The sequence below is a fragment of the Cucumis melo genome, chromosome 8 (genome assembly GCF_025177605.1).
Source record: "Cucumis melo cultivar AY chromosome 8, USDA_Cmelo_AY_1.0, whole genome shotgun sequence".
Taxonomy (NCBI): domain Eukaryota; kingdom Viridiplantae; phylum Streptophyta; class Magnoliopsida; order Cucurbitales; family Cucurbitaceae; genus Cucumis; species Cucumis melo.
The window spans coordinates 21,531,617-21,551,839 of NC_066864.1; positions in this window are offsets into that span (position 1 = coordinate 21,531,617).

Sequence of the window (20,223 nt, forward strand, 5' to 3'; positions counted from 1 at the left end):
TACAAGAATTTGAGTTCAAAATTCTTGGTTTCTCGTTGTGCATTTGCCAGCTTTTGAACATGCAGTGTGAAAGCCTCTTGTATCTTCTTTGCCTTGCGCTTTGTGATTGGTCCTTCAGGTACATGCAATAGATTATTGATTGAATCCACATCACGGTCTGTCTAGTAGAATTCCTTCATTGCATTCCTTCAAATTAAAAGGATAAAGACTCAAATTCTTTGAACCTACTCTGCCTCTCCTTCTTAGTCGAGTTGCTTCGCACCTTTCAGATTTTATATGAATTAAATAAGGGTCAGTCCAAAGGACTCGGAAATCCATAATAACATTATTCCTAATCAAAGGTGAACTTTTAGTCACTGTTCACATTCTCTGAGCATCCTTTGGACTTGTTTATTCTACCATATTAATCTTTGAGAGTTGCTAGTTGTGAGTTGAAAGACATTTTTTTGGTGTGAGCTTTTTCCCATTATTTCTTTTCTTTCTTAGGTAGGTATAAATGCCTTGCCTTTCTTAGTAGTCTTTCAGGCATTATCTACTGACTATCAAAAACAAAAAAAGGATCTAAGCCTAGAGAAAAGATGTCGATGCCTTGGAAGCATTTTCATTTTTGCTTTAACTTTGTGGGGTTTAGGGATTGAGTTAGGAAGGCATGACGAATCTGTCGGCAGTGTTTTCAACCTATTAGAAGGTTGGTCTCAGAATTTGAGAGAGAGATTAGTGTTTAGCGCCCAATAGGCTCAAATAATTTGAGAAGGATGTGGCCAAGTCTTTTTCAAGTGCAGACGGAGGGCTCTTTGCTGGCCTAGCCTTCTTTTTCATTATGATAAAGAATTGCTTTAGTGAAACCTTGGACTAGAAGGTGCGCTTTATAATGCTCCAAAGATCAATGCTGAATCTTGTTAATCCATTTCAAAGCTATGAGTCTTTAGGGGAAAATAGGTCAGACTTGGAATTAGCCAAAGTCAAAGTATGAGTAGGAAGCAATGCATTCAATGTTTTTCATCCATTTGCCATGGCCCCAACTGGGAATGCCTAATATCAATCTAGAAAGAGAAAAAGAAGTGAGTTCATCGTAATTTTTTTGCGCCTCCGTAGTGTAATGCGAGCCCCTTATGCTCCTCTTGAGTTGTCTTTCTTCTCTCAAATTCTTTGAGCCTTCACACTTGTCTTCCTTCTAAGGATCGAACTGACATCTGAGCTCTTAAAAGAAGAATGCCTCATCTTCCTTCCTCTCTTTCTGGCAGTGAGGTAAAGGCTCTTTCTCGAGATAAAAGAAAGGGTTATTTCACTCATTTTTATTGATCCCAACTCAATTGTCAAAATAAAAGGCGGTTATTTGACTCTGAAATCGATTTTGATGATAAATACTGGCATAAAAAGAAGAGAAGACGAGTGAGAATGAGCTCCTTTGATTTAGAGTTTTTCACATTGTGCACATTGAATAACCCCTGTGTCCTCTTAATCAAACTTATTATTGCAGACTTTGAAGGCAAGACATCCTTATCTTGGTAGGCTTCTTTCTAAGAATGCATGTGTTAAGTAATGAAACGTAGGTCCTAGTTTGAATTGCCTTTTCCTCTTTCATGTCCAAAATCTAATGATTCTTCGACCTCCTACTCAGTCTCTCCTTCGTCTAACTACTTCGCACATTGAAGGTTCATATAGATTTCTGACTCCTTCTACTACGTAAATTCTTTGCGCCTTATAATTGCAAAGATCAAGAGGAATTGTAATCAGGATAAGGTATGATCTGGGTCCACAAAGCGGGAAAGGTTAGAAGTTGACCCACTTGACAAGGCACGAACGAACTACTTCTTTGTTACTTCTAAACTCGTTCCAGATCCCCCGAACTTATCTACTTCGAGACCCTATTACAATACTGTCTCTCCTAAGAAATCTGATGATTATTCATATTTCACAGAAAAACTAGAATTGAGGCGAGGTAGGCTAAAAAAATTTGAGGATACTTGAAAGAAGAAGTAAAAAACGAATCCCTGAGTAGGTTCAGGATCAAGCCTCCTTGTGCTTGTGCAGTTAGTTTGCTTGATGTATAAGCTGTTGGGTTTTATGTCCTAAAACTCGTAGATAGTAAATATAATCCATTGACCGTTATTAATAAAGTTTTTTATTATTATAATTTCAATAAGTGTTATTGATTATATTATTAGTTTTGTCTTAATAACCTAAATCCAATAAGCTAACATCCTAAGTTGTTTGATGGGTCTTGAACAATATGTAGAGACATACGGGGATCAATGTCCAAGATCAGTTTAAAGGGTCAATAATATAGGGTTAAGGTTGGATACCTTATCCTAGTAACACTATGGATACGACTCACTTTGTATTTGATACAAATGGATTGATCCAACGGGTTCATGTATGCAACATGCGAGCGAGGGTATCCTATGCATGAGTTTGCATAAGACCAGACCACGAAATAATAATCACTAAATGTAACTCTATTAACTGGTTAGGTTTCAACTTCATTAGGATGACCGATGTAACTTAGTCTTAATCCCGAGTGTATTATGAACTCATGTTCGCGAGATATTGTCCTTTGATTTATACGGTGAGAGTGGCCAAATTACCAACTCAATATGCTTATTATTTTAGGGACAAGATCGAGTGGGGAGCTGGAAACATAATCACACAAGATGGAATTCACTCATTCCTGACGTTAGGTTAAGTAGATAAGTGTTTCCTTAAATGGTGTCTCCGAGTCTTGAAAAAAAGGTCCTTCCCTCTCTATAGCACGAGAGGAATTTCTGTTTAGTGGTTGGACCATAAACAGGTTGTTATTTAGAGGAGCACCAGTACCTAAGGATTAGAAGTAACCTAGGGGTAAAACAGTAATTTGACCCAGCTAATGTTACGAACGCTTGTGGAGGACTAACTTACTTGTATTAGTCTATATCCATGGACACAGAAATATATCTACAGTGAGAAGAGTTCAGCTGTGAGTTTTTAGTGGAGTTTACACACAGTTAACGAATATTAATTAATGTGGTTAATGAGTTTAGCCAATTAATCTCATATCGTTGTAGCTTTTGATCTGTAGGTCCATAAGGTCCCCTTGCAGCTCGTAAAGGATAATGAGATTTAATTGTATTGGTTGTAATTTGAAATGTTGAAATTTACTTTATGAATCAATATAATGTATGGTGATACATTATAATATAAAGTTTATATTTTAATTAAACTTTATTATATAAATTTAATTTTGGATATAATTCAAAATTATTTTATGAGAGAATAAAATATTTGAATGAGTTCAAATATTAATTTAATGTGAATTAGATTCATATTAAAACTATAGGTTAAAATTTAATGTGTATATGATACATATTAAAACTATAAATTATGAGAGAAATTTATATTTGAATATGATTTAAATTTGGATTAAATTAAATATAAGATATTTTAATTTAGAAATTAATTAATTGGAGAATTAATTAATAGTTTAGTTTAATTTGATTTAATTAAATTAATTAAATTAAAACTATAATGAACTATAAATTTAATGCGAGAGATGTTCATTTAAATATGATTTAAGTGAAATATTAATTAAATATGATTTAATTAGGGTAATTTTCATAAATGTAACAAAACACCAAATTATTTACGACTCGTGTAACAAAGCCCATGAAGTTAGCCCATGAAGTTGCCCTTTTTTAAATATTCCAGATTTGCCCTTCCATCTTCCTCCTAGCTGCGATTTCGTTCATCGTTTTCCTCATATTTTTTTTCGCTGCGATTTCATTCCATGTATTTCTTCTTTTCCTCTTCTTTTTTTACATCATTTAAATTTGGGTAACCAAATCTAAACGACCGTGTACAAAAAATAGCAAAATCTAAAAGATCGTGTATAAAGAATTTTGTGAGTTTTTAGACGAAGGTTCATGTGTATTTCTTTCGTTGCACTCCTTTGAAGGATAAGGACTTTCGCTTTCAAATTCTTCTCATTTAATGCTCTTCTTCTTAGTTGAGGTGCTTTGCACTTTTCGTTTTGAGTCGAGTTATTTCTAATCTAAGGTCTCCTTCTAATTGGAAGAATAAGGAATTTGCTTTAAAATTCTTTGAACCTCTCCTTTTAGTTGAGTTATTTCATAACCTTCGAACTGATAAAAGAGAAAAAAATGACTGATTTTTCTTGAAAAGTTTATGTCAACCATACTCAAAACCTAGCATTTTGTGCATTTGAGCTAATGAGTTCATTCTCACTTTGCTATTGATAAGAAATAAGAAAGCTCCTTCTACGTCTCCAATCTACCATATTCACATTTTCGTAGAATAAACAAGTCCTTCGCCTACATGTCACTATCAATAAGATGATCAAAGAATTTGAGAAGTGACTGAAAGTTCGCCTTTGAATGTCGGTATGGCTATCCACTGAAGCTTAGACTTTCAAGATCAAGTGAAAGCTACAAGGAAGAAGACAAGTCCCCACTAGTTTCATTTTAGTCGCTCCGCTTCATGCCTTCTCCTACATAGTGGGCTTATGATTTTCCTTTTTTTTTCTTGTTCGTTATTCATTAATTCAATGGAACCGATCATGAAAGATCTCTTACGTCCTCTATCGTTTCCCTATCTGACTCGTAAACTCTCTTCCTCTTCTTCAAGAGATAACGACTCTCACTATTCTTTAAACCCTTTGTTAGAAGTCTTCAGACCTCTTGACTTGTTTATATCCATGTAGGCTACATCTTCCTCTCGAACATAAACTCAACAGCTTCTCCTGATGTTTAGAAACTAAATTCCTCAACTGATGACTCTGGATATCGTGCCTTGTTCTTCAATCCTCGTCCTTTAGATAGAGCTTTGAGAGTACCTTGTGTGCTGAAAGAGCTAAAGCAGGCTAGCTTTTCAAAAGTTCGAATTCCGCCAGTTTCAAGTTTCGAAGACTTTCTTTTAACCTCTTCCTTCAAGATCTTGAGTAGAAGTTCCAATTTCGATTTCAAGGGAGAGAGCTAAAGTCTTTCTGACGCCCTACCCTTTAATGACATAAGACCTCTTAGCTCGAGATATTGGATCCAAAACTAATTACGCATTCACCACTTTCGATAAAGAAGATCAAAAGACCTGATTTCTAGATAACTCAAATCTGTCTTAGGTGGAAATGCTTGATTTTGTTACTTTTGGCTAGAGATAGAATCACATAAAATCATCGATAAGAAATGTCTTGATTTACCTAGCCTAGGCTTTCCATTTTATCCACTAATAGATTTGACGGGTCTAGAGTCCATCCTCAGTTGTCAGAAATCCATAGTAACTTGTGGATAAACAAGGGTTCAGACAACCATCTCATTGATAAGGACATATTCATATGAAACTGAGGACTCGATTGAAAGAAGAGAGGAGGCTTTATATGAGTTGAGAGAGGAGGCTATGAAATAGCTTGAATAAATTAATGAACAAGGTCTCAACTCAAATGAGAGAAGGATGGAGGACTCATTCATTCCACAGAACTTCGAACCACTAAAAAAGAATTTCTCTTTTGAAATCATGCTCTTCATGGAAAGAGATATGAAGAAGTAATGACTACTATTTAATAAGTAGAAAGCTCTGAACCTGACTTCTTCTTCTGGTCTGAACCTTGGAATTTTTTGAAAATGCATAAGCATAGGCTTCATGAAATTGAGGTCATGATTCCAATCAGTGGATTTCTACTCTTCAAACTAAGAATTTGAATAGTTCAGTCCTTAGCTAAAATACCAAAGAAAGGGACAATGAATTCATGGAAGAAAAGGAAAAGAAAATATTTTCTTTAGATATTCAAAGAAATACCAGATCATGACCTTACGCTCTACGCCCATCAAGTGGACCTAGCCTCACTCGTCCTCTCTGGGATACCTCATCTCGACTTTTGACCACGTAGTGGGTCTGAATACAATAAAAGGATTGATGATTGAATGAAATCAAGAAAAATCCTTCCGAGGCTACTTATTTATTCTGCTCTGTGGATGGATGCCTAACTCCTTTCCTTCCAAACCACTCGGTCTATTTGCAAATTCTTTGCTCCTCTACTTTCAGTCCAGTGGCTATGGTCCTTCGTCTATTCATCTCTGGTTAGGATAGTTGAGAGTACGTACAGTATTCTATCGGGGAGAAAGGGGGATTATCCCTTAAATCAGTCTTCTCTATCGACTAGTCTTAAGTAAGACAAAGAAGTATCTTAGGAAACGAGTTGACTCGTTAAGTAATCTATTTTTGCCATCCATTATCAAAATAAGTGGGGAGGAAGTGCTGCTGGATCGGAAGTAGTATCCGCCTTGAGTTAGACTCTAGCTCTAGGCGGAGGGGAGGAACCACTCGAACGAGTTAGGTCTTTATCTAATAGAAGAGTGAGTCTGCTCTTTCTCTTAAGTCGGTTACTTCAAGCAAAATTAATCCCTACATAGTAAAAAAGAGAAGTTGAGTAGAATGTCCTAGAAACCGTGGAAGCAGTAGTTGTCGCTCTTTCAGTTTCAGATCATACCATTTTCATGCCTATTTTAATGCGACGAGTTTTCACGTGAAATCAAAAAGAGTCAAATCGAGTCACAAATGAGTGAAATCCAAGGCTTCGTAGAAGTTGAGAAGAATTCATCCTTGTTTCCTCTTCTATTTGGCAAAGAGATAGCATAAACTTATGATCGAAGAGTTGCATCCTGAAACTTCCGCACGGATGCCTCTTTGCTCCTTAGAAGTTTGACCTTTCACCTCATCTCGCGCTATTAGTCTATAATTTAGCTTCCCAACAATCTTATTGGTCTTTCTTCGATTAAAGAAAGACCCTAATCATAAGAGTTCGCACTTGAGTGTAGAAAAGACCTATCCAACTAGAGAAAGAGATCTCATTCCCGATCTCAACAAGACTCTCGTGGTGTTGCCCCTTTTCATCTCTTCTTTTGACTCTTAAAGCGACTCATGAAACTGAGATCATTCTCCCTCCTTCCTTATCATTACTTCATACCTTTACAGTCGATTCTATTACACCAAATATTCATCTTTCTGGAACTCATTCCTATGAGAATTCCCCGACTAATTCATTATACCATATCCTTTGATGCTAAAGAAAGAAGGGGAAGTTGCTTTGCTTAGATCCCTTTAGTCGCCCATCTAGCTTCTTCAACTGTGACTAATTTACCTAAGGCTTTCCTTTCTCTGGCATCAATCATATTTCTTTGATCATAGAGAGACTTTTTCTTGTTGTTGGACTCTTAAATCTAACGTGTAGTGAGTAACTCCTTGGATAGGCTTTCTATTCCTTTAAGTAGGTAACTTCTTCTTGTCTTCTTTTAGAATATTTTCTTTCTCCATATTAAAATAACTAGAGAATAGTTATCGCTTTAGGCTAGTCCAATTCTTCTGGAGACTGATTGACGGAAAGAGATCATTCATTCTCATTCTTATGATAATATAATAGTACTATGGACTCAGACTCAACTTCTCTTTTGGGACTTCTTCTGCTTGAAGATTTTGAAAGATAGGTCTTCTTCTTTTTAGTAGATTTCTATTCAGAAGTCTAAATAATGGCTTTCTAATAGCTTCACAAGAAGAAAAGAAAGTCGAGCCACTATTAACCTAAGCTACTTCTGCTACACCTACTTCATTAGCCATACCTCCTCATTCTCTAGCCAATAACATCACTCTCTCTCTCTTTATTCAATGAGCTTTGATCCTTTCACAAATTATTTGCTCTTTCGATAATTCTTTTAGCCTTCAACTTCTTCTTCCTTCCTTCCTTTAATATAACCTTCCTCATCTTTAACCTCTTCCTTTACCTCCTTCTTCTTCCTTGAACTTTTTCTTCCTTTCACTTCTCAAATTCTTTGATCCTTAACTTCATTAATCAACAACTCTTATTTTAGCACCATCCTCATCACCAACTCTTCTTGATCTATCTCTAGCTTAACCAGAAAAATGAACTTAAGATAATTTCAGGGTACATTTCCTTTCTTTTAGATCGAAGAAGTATTCACCTCTCCTTTCATAGCCTACAAATAAGCATCGATTAGAACGAGGTTCCAATTTCTTCAGGTTTGCTACTAGCACATATACAAGACATCCCCTAATCTTGAAATGAGGTAAGCTAGCTAGATGCCCTCTCTAGAGCTCAAAAGGTCTTGAAGATCGAAACCACATTCATAATAGAAAGAGTTGTCACTACTGCATAACCCCAAAATGAGTTAGGCCAACGAGCATAGTTCTAAAGGAGTCCAACAAGGTTCTTTTTCTCCTTTCCAATAGATCATTCTACTGTGGTCTACTAGGTGCTGAGAGTTGGGACCCAATTCTGTCTTCTATCAAATAGTCCTAGAATCTAAAGTCCATATACTCAAAATCTCGATCAGATCAAAGTTTCTTAATCCTTTTTAATAGGTTCTCAACCTCTGCCTTATACTCCTTTCACTTTTCAAGGGTTTTGAAATGATGATACATTAGGTATAGATAAGCGTATTGAGAATCAGAATCAATGAAATCAATGTGAATACCCTCCTTTTGCTTTGACATTCAAAGGACCAGAGAGATTCGAGTGCACGAGTTCTAAGGATTCTTTAGCTCTATAACCTTTTACTAGAAAAGGTCGTTTTCTCATTTGACCATCGAGACAATACTCACATGGAGGTAAAGAAAGGTCTTCTAACTTGTTGTTAAGCCACCAATCTCTCAGTCCTATTTGTTGGGATTTATGCCCTAAATCTCGTGGTCTTGTAGTTTGTAATTATATATATTATACGCAAACATTTTATTTATATAATAAAATAAAATATTTTATTTTATACATTTAGTTGCTTTAACCCAAAAAACCAATAAACTAACATCCAAGGTAATTTTTTGTAACTTAAACATGTATGTGGAGACATACAAGTGCATCTTGTGTAAGTGATAACCTAATGTTAGGGCTATTTTAGACCTAACATTATTAGACTAATTTTTCCAAACCTTTATCCATTTACTCATTAAAATGTCATTTTTATGCAGAATATGAAACTTCACCTCGATACGAGTCCAACACCACTAAAATCACTTAAATTGGAGTTATAACGAAGAAGAACGGTAAAAAACAAGTTGAAGGGCAAAACTGGGAAATTGAAAAAGATCGGACGCACTAGATCGCACCACGTGGCATCATCAAATCACGCCACACGTCCGCTTTGAAGTCGCGTGTTCGAACCCAGGCGCGCCCCTATTTTTCCTTTCATTTTTCGCGCGACCGAAATCTGACCCGGCAACCCGATCCGCGAACCGGTTCGCGACCCACGCATCCACCACGTGTCGAGCCCTCGTCCGCGCGCGCCTCTCCCCTGTCATGAGTTCGAATCTCAGCAGCTGCAATTCTTTTTTTTTCTCTCTTCAATTGGGCCAACCCAAGACCCGACCCAAGCCCATTTGTGACCCAGTTCATCATTTTCTCCAAAATTAACTGCAAAATGGCAGTTTTTAAAACTAATTCCACTTTTTTCTCCCATTTTTCCTTCTATAAAATTTCTCATATTTTTTTTGGAGAAAGATAAGAAATTCCAATGTAAAAAAATCCTCTTTCTCATTCAATTCTCGTAGCAAATTCTTGAAATTTTATCAATCAAAGATTACTTTTGTCAAACAAATAGATTCTTTCCTCAACATCTCTTTAAGAATTTCATCAATCTTCATGGGCTAAGGTAATCTTTTGAGACTTTTTCTTGGGTTAAATTATCATGTTTTCTTTGAGAATTAAATTCTTTTCTATATCTTTTCAATTTTTTATTTGATTGCTTGTTTCCCTTTGCAATGAAATTTCAATAAAACAAATAAGTTTTCCCCATCAATTTTTCATTGAAATTTCTTTACAAACTCTTAAAGTGCTGAACTTAAATTTCGATTTGCAATGGTTTGTTATGATGAATTAATTGTTGAGATTGTCTTTAATTTTCTACTAATTGATTTTGCTAAGGGTAGTGGCTATCCTCTCCTTAGCAAATCTTGAATAGGATGAATTTTGTCTCAATTTGAACATGCTTTGGTTGCTAAAATTAATCATGTTTTAATAGAGATTTGGATACTTTCTTTTTGTAAGAACTCCATTCTTGCATCTTCAAGAAAAGATTAATTGATCTTCTTTCTTTTTCAATGATAAGAAACATGGCAATTACCCAAGAAAAAGTCCCTCTACTAAACTAGAAAAAAAAACTTTACTTGAATTACTTGTTGTCACTAATCATTCCTTAATGCTTGTTCTTTACTATAGTTCAAAAATTACTTCCACAAACCCCTCCCCCCTTTTGTGTTTCTAATTTTCTTTTAGATCCTGAAGCTACTAATCGACCTTGTTTGTGAATCTTGAAGTTTTGAATCTTAAGTGCTCTCTAGGGTTCGACACCCTTCTTCCCTATACACTCTCAATTTCCACAAAGGTAAGAAGGGTTAAAAAGATAACTTTGAAAGGTAATTGAGGTAATCCCTAACCCTCATATTTCATCTAGTCTTTCTCTATTCTTGAATTCTTTTATTTTAGACTAGGAACAAATTCTTGTTTTGCATACTTACATCTATAACAACCTATCATTTTGATAATGACTTACCTCAAATAACATTCTTTCACCTAAATGGTCTGTAGTAGATGGATAAGACTGGATACCTTATCCTAGTGATACTACGAATACGGTCTACTTTGTAGTTGTACAATTGTTCTTAAGTGCTACAAATAATTTGATCCTAATCATTCATGTCGAGGCATTAGAGTGGGGGTATTCAATACAAAGAGTTTGTATAAGACTGAACCATGAAAATTAGTCTCTCTTATTAACATCGTTACTAGTTGAGACTACATTTCACTAGGATGACCATAGGTGACTAAACCTGAATCTTGAGTGATTTGTGAACTTCTGCCTATCAAGGCAGTCATTTGATTTGCATGGGTGAGAGTAGCCTATGTCGCCGACTCAATATGCCTACCATTTTGGGGATTCGACTGATTAGGGACCTAGGAACACAGCTACACAAGAAGGAATTCACTCCTTCTCTTTAGATAGAGTAAGTAGAGAAATTGTCCTCTTAAGGGTTGATTCCCAGGCTTGAATAATATGGTGCCACATCCTCTCTTGGCCTGAGAGGAAGTTTAATTATATTGGGACTATAATTATTGTTCATTAGTGGAATCAATGGTACTTAAGGAGTTAGATGTAACTGCAGGAGAAAAACGGTAATTTTTGACCCAGTTGTACTTACGAGCAATTTGTGAAGAGTCCTTGCACTATTGATTGGTTATATCTAATGTACACAAAAATATATCTATAGTAAGAAAAGTGCAACTATTAGTCTTTAGTGGAATGACTTATAGTTAATGAATAGAGATTAATTAATTAAGATTCATAAATAAACTTGTTGCTGGTAAGATTGGTGTTTTTCGATGTATTTTTTGGAGAAAATTTTCTAGTTCTGTATAGGTTCAAAACTGTACAAAGAGTTGCGGCAGCGTTTGGTTAAAAAGAAAATGAAAATCAAAAACAAATATATTGTTTATGTGCGCCCTTGGAGTACTATGGATTGGTTTCTAGTGCATTGGCTGGTCATCCACCATTTTGTAGGAGGTTGTGAGTTCGCGTTGCAGAACGTGCAATCTGTAGTTAGCCCTTTTTAAGGGAAATTTTAATAAATATAACAAAATACTAAAATATTTACGGTCCGTGTAACAAAACTCATAAAGTTAGTCATTTTAAATATTTCAGGTTTGCCCTTCAATCTTTCTTCTCTTCTTCGCTACGATTTCTTTTTATCATCTTTCTTCCTTTCTTTTTTTCAATGTGATTTCTTTCCATCATATTTCTTCTTTTCCTCTTTTTATTTTTTTACGTTGTTTAGATTTAGGTACCCAAATCTGATTTCTTTTTATCATTTTTTTCTTTTTCTCTTTTTTTTTTCTGTTGCGATTTCTTTTCATCATCTTTCTTCTTTTCATTTTCCTCTGTTTTTTACGTCGTTTAGATTAGGGTAACAAAATCTAAAAGTTTGGGTATAAAGAATCTTGATAAAAATCGTTTAGATTGGAGTAGCCAAGTTTAAATGATCATGTAAAAAAATAAACGATCGTGTACCAAAGGAATTAAAAAAATCGTTTAGCCAAATCTAGATGAGCATGTACCAAGGAATTTTGAAAAATAAACAATCGTGTAAACAAATCTAAACGATCGTGTACCAAAGAATCTTTAAAGAATTCGTTTAGTCAAATCTAAACGATCGTATACCAAATTTTGAAAATAAAAATCATTTAGATTTGGGGTAGCCAAATCTAAACGACCAAATCTAAACAATCGTGTAACCAAATTAAATGATAGAATTGAAAAAAAAAATCGCTTAGATTTGTCTATCCAAATCTAAACGACCAAATCTAAACGATCATGTACCAAACATTAGCCAAATCTAAATGATCGTGTACCAAATATATTGCGCGAATTGTTAACGGCATTGTTCACGAGACATTTTTGGTATTTTTCATTGTGGGCCTGTGGGCTTTTCTGTTTTCGAAATTGTTCTATAGAATGTAAATATTTTGCTGCTTTGTTATATTTTTTGAAAGACCCCCATATAATTTGATTATTTTTTTAAGGGTGCCAAATTCGATCTATTTTTCTATTTAATCTGTTATTGCATGTGATGTTTGATTAAACCAATTATACGCATAATGTATGTCATATAATTTAAAATCTCACCTTATGATTATAATTATAATGCATCGTTCTTAAATATAAGTGTTATATTTTAGTTGAATGATTTTCTAAGCATGCTCATGCATCATATTTAATATAATTGTTATATTATATGATAACATGTATCATTAATATTTTCGTGCATCATACTATATAATATAGTTTATATTATATGATAGCATGTATTATTATATGTTTATTTTTATTGTGTTAATATAATCGTTGTATTGTGTGATGAAAATGGGAATGCATTGAGCATGTCATTACTTAGTGAATAAATCATTATATGTATTAAACGACATTAGAAATGCATGTTTATAGGTTTTAATTGTTTATTTTTCTTATAAGTGTTATAAGTTTATGAATTTAGAATTAAAATCTATAATAAAGAGTTGCATGCTAATATAAAGTCACAATTAGTTTTAAATGGTTTAAAATTAAATCACATAGACTTTAATGAAAAATATTTCTAATGAGATCAGAAATAGGATTAATCTTTTTTGGTTTTAATAGGATTAAAATGATACCAATAAAAGATTAGATTTATAAAATATTTATCTACAAGGGACCTTTGTCTAAGGAAGGTTCTATCTAGGTTGGGATACTTAAGCTAACGGTAACAAAACACCCTTACCTAGAAATTGACCTAGAAGGTGAATTAGTCAAACATTTTATAAGCATGCAATACATGATTATATTTTTCAAAGTGTTTGATGAACAATAATCATATATTGTTAAACTATCCAATATAAGAGTTATATTGGGCCAATTTAACAATGGACTTAGATAAATAATTAGCCGTATTTTCTAAGTTAATTAATTATAAGTAAAACAATAAATAGGAGGAAATAAGGTATATGCTACTTCATTATTTTTCTTTTCACATTTCTCCTTAAACATTCACACCGTGAGACTTATGCTCGGCCTCGAGGAACCTTCACTTGTGTCCCCTTACGGGTGGTGTTTGTGTAAGTTAATAACAAGATGAATGGAGATAGTGTTTATAGTAAGTGGGAGAGGGATGTGTGTCAACACATCCCGCAGTCTCTTTCATTAGTTTCTAGTAAATTTTTATGCTCGGCCTCGAGGCACCCTTGCTTGTGTTCTCTTACGGAAGGTGTTTGAATGGGATTATTCACACTCCCGAAATGGATAGGATTTCTTTAGTTTTTGCTCCAATTGGTTTTTCCCTACGGATTACTTATTGGGGTGGAACTATAGAACCTAAAATGAAGGATTACACGTACAAGAAATTTTTAAGTAAGTTAATCATTTCTTGACTAAACAATGATGACTAATTATTATAGAAATAAAAGTTATTCTAGTGTACTATTTAGTTAAGATTGTCTTAATTCAATAAACGTGGGTTTTTATCCTACATCACTGAAGCATCATTGTAAAATAGATATCACTTAAGATATATTAAAATTTTGGTAAATTGATAGTATTTTTCCAATAATTATGCATCTTGGAAAAATACTATCAACAATATGCTAATCATCGATGACCTTAGATTTGTCCTAGTTGAGGAGTGTCCTCAAGTCCCAGCTGCTAATGCAACTCGAATTGTACAAGAAGCACATGAGTGTTGGGTCAAGGCAAATGAAAAAGCCTGAGCATACATCTTGGCAAGCTTATTGTAAGTATTGACCAAGAAACATGAATTAATGCTCACTACTCGTGAGATTATGGACTCCTTGCAGGAAGTGTTTGGTCAGGCCTCTTATCAAATCAAGCATGATGCTCTAAAAGTAGCTTAATTATTGTGGATAGACTTTCTCTTTCTTCCTTTTGCCTCTTTTCTGACTGAACAATTACATCATTCATGTCTTAAGCAGAAAAAGTAGATAGTAGGTTTCAGTAGGAAAAGTTGCTTTGTCGGAAAATAGGTTTCATTGTCTCCAAATAAGTGGTTCGAAACTTTCATGGAAGAAAAAGGAAAATCAAAATTTCTTTGAATTGCTTCTTTCTTTAAATTTCACGAACTCTTTGACTAGGAAAATCCCTTATTAAGTCACTTTGTGCTATAGCTGGCAGCAACTTTGAAAGTCAAATGGGTGGTTTTTTTGTCATTTATTGTTAGATAAGAAAAGTCGAAGAAATAGTCAAAACTCTTTCAATTCATGTCAAAAAGTTCATATGGTAGATTCCAGACTTCGAAACAAAAACAAAGGTCCATCCAGATGACTCATTCATTCCAAAAAATAGCCAAAGCGATGAAAAGTTTGCCTTTTAGCATCTATCCGAAGGACTTTCAAATTCTTTGAGCCTAATGCTAAGAGCAAAGAATTGGTGAAAACCCACTAAAACAAAGAAGCGAATACTCGTGTAAGTGCTGGAGAAGAAACGAAAGGATTAAATGAAAGTTCAGTCAGTTTAAGTAGCATAGTGGAAGTGAAGTTAATAAGGAAGAAAAGAAGACAAGATTTCTCAAACTTATTAAGACTCTGAAAGCTTATCCACTCCGCTTCTTTACTTCTCTTCTCCTACATTCTACTACGCAAGCCATATGCTTGATCTTTTTACTTTTTCATCTTCTTCCCCATTTTTTCCCGGAAGTTGACTCAAATCCTTTGAGCCTAGGCTCGATTCAATTGAGTGACGTAGGTTAGGCAGCTATTGGCCTCTTTAGAGCTTAGCACTTCTACTTCAAAAGAAAGTACTTGGACGAGTCAATGAACAAAGAGTCCCCAACCAGCATGCGCATCAGCAAAAACTCAAACCGCCTCAATGAACAAGGCGTCTAGGAATAAGGACGAAGGGGAAAGGCGCAAAGGCATAGACTTGTTAACCATGCCAAGGCATAAACTCGACGAGGTTAGAAAGTGGCCCTACCCATTAACCGATCTTCATGTGATTCTTTTCTTTTGCTAAACCCCGCTCCTTAACACAGGCTTTCCTTCTGTCCTTCAAACTTGTTCATTCCACTAAATCTTTCTAGTGTTGATAGATCAACTCCTTATGATATTTTTTAGGTTATACAGTTCTAGAAAATAGATTGAAAATCTAAGGATTTGACGTGAAAACTGGCTTTTCTTCTAAAGTCTTAAAGATCAAGCCTAGCCTCAATTCACAAGGGTTGATGTAATTGAAAGAGACCCATACGGGAGAGTTCTTTGATCAGAGCTAAGCACAAAGGAGTCCTATCAGTTGAGATAAGAAGCAAGACCAGAGAAAATATGCTTGAAAGAGTTTAGTGGAATGAATGAGTTTGAAGCCTTAATTCACAAGGGTAGGTATAATAAGCAAAAGTGAATAAGGTGCGAAGCGACTGGGAAGTAGGATTCCTTTGATTTGCCTCCCTCAGTCTTCTTCCTTTTAAATAAATAAAATGAGTTGGAACATCTAAAAGACAAAGAAAGGTATCACTTTGATTTTAGTATCAATCGAACAAGCATAAGAAAAGCAAGAAGGGAAAGAACCACAACCACAGAAACGGATGTTACAAGCCCACTACGCGATCGACCACCGCTAAATTCATGGATAGGGCTCACTGGTTGAGAAGAATTGGTCTTCTTACCCAAACCCTCTTATGTCGGTGCTCATAAAAGCTAGCCAAGGAAGGAAGGAGAGACCAGCAAGACAGACGACTTATCCACATTGGCATATCCAAAAGCGTGAAAGATAAAGAAAGGGGAACCTCCTAGGATCAAGGGCTCGACTTCCACATCTTACAGTGGCCACCTCCGTTAACCCTCACTTTAACTCTTGTGCAATCAAAAGTTGAATATCATGATCGCTTTGCCATGGCTCAAAGATTTTAAGAAGAGAAAGAATGGGGTTTTGTTATTTCATGCTAAATCACTCAATTTCATCGAGTTAGAGTTTGCAGCTTATATACAAAAGGAATTAAGATGCTTATTCATTCGCCTACCGCTTTGTCTTTCACTCTAGAGTCAAATAATCAGTGTTGGGTTTTCAAACTCTTTTCACGTACCTACCCATCTTTACTCCTACCCTTCGGCTGGGCGCTAACCTATCAAGTTACATTGAGTAGGACTAAGATCACTAGACAATAAAGCAAGAAACCTCAACGGAAGGATCCTTCTTGTCCCATGTGAGGCTTGTCCCTTTGTTCAAGCTTCTTAAAGAAATAGTCGAAAGATTTTCACTTATTCACCGCACCACACATGCAGATTCTGAAATCTGAGGGCCGAGACTAAGGGTTTTACTTTGATATCGCGTACGTCCCGATCTTGACTTTCTTCCTTTGCCTTTCACCTTTCTTGTCCATGTTGGGAGGAAATAAATACATAAATAAGGCATGCCTTCAACCTAAATCTTACAGACATCCGAGCTACTAAATAAAGAATAAAGGCATCTTTAGCGGGCTTAGCCCTATCCTCTTTTTCTGAAACAAGGGGTCGAAGAGCGCACTTGGTGTCAACCCAAACATGGGCAAAAGACTTGAGATTCAAATTTTGGTAAAGATTTGAGAGTGCAATCTGTATTATTCCATATAGGTTAGATAGTTTAAGGCACCCTCTGTCCCTCTTTCACTCAGTGTTTCTACTGGACGATGACCTCCTACCCAGAGCACTATCCGGTATCCAAGGTGGTAATTTCAAGATAGACTGAGCCATCACCTATCACGATCATTCTTCTTTCTTCTTCTTCTATTAGTGATTACAAATCAATTTCATGATTTAGGCTCGAATATCGCTTATGCCTCTCTTTGCTCATCAGAGTAGATATTCACACTCTTCATTCAGAGTTACTAGGGCTAATTGATAATTCATGCTTGAGGAAAAATCGAGTCAATACTCTCCATTCATCATAATCCTACGTCTACCTGAACCCGATCGACACGATGAAAGACGATTTTTGATGATTTCATGGGCTAAAAAGATCATATATGTACTTTATCTAAGTCATAATTCAGTCATGATCCTCATAAGTAGTCAAAAGAAATAATTAGAGAAGATAGAGTGAAGTCGAGTCCTCTTCTAATTCTTTTTCTTCGTTTTTATTTGATCTATCAATAACTCTTCTTCAAACTGATTTCAGAAAGTCTAAGAAGAGAGAAGTCAATGAACAAGGGCACTTATATATTCTTATATATCTTATCCTCTTATTCGCAATTCGCAGAGTTTTATATAAAAAAGAATGTTGTTCATATCTTCTTATTTCATTTTCATAATCTTGAGCACTTTTGCAGGGCGCTAACCCAAGGGCAGGGGAAGAAGTACCTAGATAAGTTCTTGTCCCAATCCCTGACTATTTACGCGTAATGATCAGCTTAGTTTTGGGATATCTCTTTCCCATATTTCCAAGGCTAAAAGGAAGAAAAGGCAAATTTCTCGATTTCCTATCCATCCACACCTCGTGGCGACTTTCTGACAAGAATGTTTTCTAATCTACCTCAAATTTTTCATGAGTCGATTCGGGAAAGGGCATAATTGATCCCCCCCTGGTTAAAGGCCAAAGTAGCTAGCTCTCTGTCCTCCTCACCTTGTGATCTGATCAAAGATCATTATGAGCCTTCTATGTCCTACTCACATAGGTAGGAAAATTCTCCCCAACCTTTGTGTTTGATCCTTACTTATCCTCTACACTTCTTTATGGAACTTGGTCCAGGGTTGGTCAGGAATTCTTTCTCAACAAATAGAAGGAATCAAAAAGAATTGAATCCAATTCCCTATGAACTAGCCTTAAGGATGAAAGTCAAAGGCTCAAAGAATTTGAGATGCCGCAGAGTTTTCTTTCATTATCTTTTTGTCGATTTCATGCCATGGTGTGGATAAAGACAAGAATGAATAAGAGTCTTCAGGATAGGCTCATATCCTATTCCGCGGGAGGAGCAGATGAAAAGGAAATGTGAGATCAGCAAGAAAATTAGTCGCACGGAAGAAGTACGTTCCTTTACTTTACCAAGGAAGGTTTGAATATGCTTTTCCGTGTTTGATGAGGATAAAAGGGAAGTGACTGGAAAGGTGCTTTGTTGAAGGTCAAGTTTTTGGAAGGCTTTCATATTTTCTTGAGGTTTAGACCTCTTGAATCGGATTCCATAGGTATTAGCTTAAATTCAAAAAATGCTAGTTAAGGTGTGAAGCGAAGCGACTGTGAAGGAGTGCAACGAAAAACAAATTAGTCATTTTTTCTCTTTTATCGGCCTAATTAAGCTACTCTGGACGAGTCAAAAAATCCATATGAATAAAAAAGGAGAGGTTCAAAGAATTTGAAAGCGAAACTTCTTCCTTATTCTTCAAATTCAAAGGAGTGTAAAGAAAGAACCTTCGTCTTATAAAAACTAACATTTAGAAGGAAAAAAATAGTGTAAATTAATTGACTCTCCTTTCAGATTCATATGGATTAAATAAGGGTCTGGACTAGCTTATCCAATCTTTTTTCATTCAAATCCTCTCCTTTCAGTTGAGCCTAGGCTTTCTTCGTTTCTTTCTTAACAAATTCATTCCTAGATTTGATAGTCCTTACAGGCTCTATTAAGTCGCTTCACTTCATGCTTTACGGACTTCTGTTAAGTCGCTTCGCTTTGCGCCTTCGAACCACAGGTTCATATGGATTTTTGAATCTCTCCTTTCAGTCGAGCCTTTGTTTTTGCCACTAAAAGACAAAGAATGAAAGAAGGCTTTCCTCTTTTTAGTAGGTTCTGGATAGGCTTTCTTCCTTTAATTAGACGTAGTGGGAAAGAAACCGTAGAGTGGGAAATTTTGCGTTTGGCACATGAGTCGTCTTGAATCGGTTGGTCTATCCTATTCAAGTTCCCCTTCTCCTATTCTACTCCGGAAGCAAAAGGGTAAAGCTACGTGTTGGGAATTCGAAGACTTTCAGATGTTCCTAGGCAAGTTCTCCTTAGCGAAAATAATGAAAGTTGGAGGCCCACGGAGCAGTTCCCCTACCTTAATGGATAATAAGACCAACGGCTTCATCAACGGATGGGTTGCGTGTCATACCTCGTATTGGAATGCTTTCTTCTTTCTAGAATTCAAGGTCGAGGCCAAGAGCATTGAACCTTTTCCGCAGATGAGGCATCCCCAACTTTCTCGATCAGAACTGGGTGGGGTAGAACCACCTCAATAAACAAGGGCACCCTTTGACTTTGATGCCTCTACTGCAGCGGGTACGGATTCTAATTGGGTTAAAGAGTGCCCCTTTTTCCCTTTGCCTGATTCTTATTCCGTTGGAAGAAAAAGAGTATATATACACTCAAGTTGTACAATCTAATTGAGCTATTCTGGAAAGCGTATTCTAACCTTCCCTTCGATCAGGTATCAGGAAAGACGGATTCAACGGGCAATGGGCCCTATCCGTTCTATTATTTTATGTATCGCTATAGTTTTCACTGAAAAAGAAGGATAGGCTTGACATAACATTTAATAGTATAAACTTCAAGGAGAAAGCTTACACTTACATAAACTTTCTTCCTTTTCATACTTTGCAGTAGTAAGAGTGGAAGACAGTTGTTATTGATCCGCTACTACATTCGCTGAAAGATCTATTGCCAATTCTGATCAATGGGATAAGCGTGAAGGCAAATTCTTTTGTTATCTAACTTTCCCTCGACAGTGTCGAAGATGTTCTCAGATGCTCAATG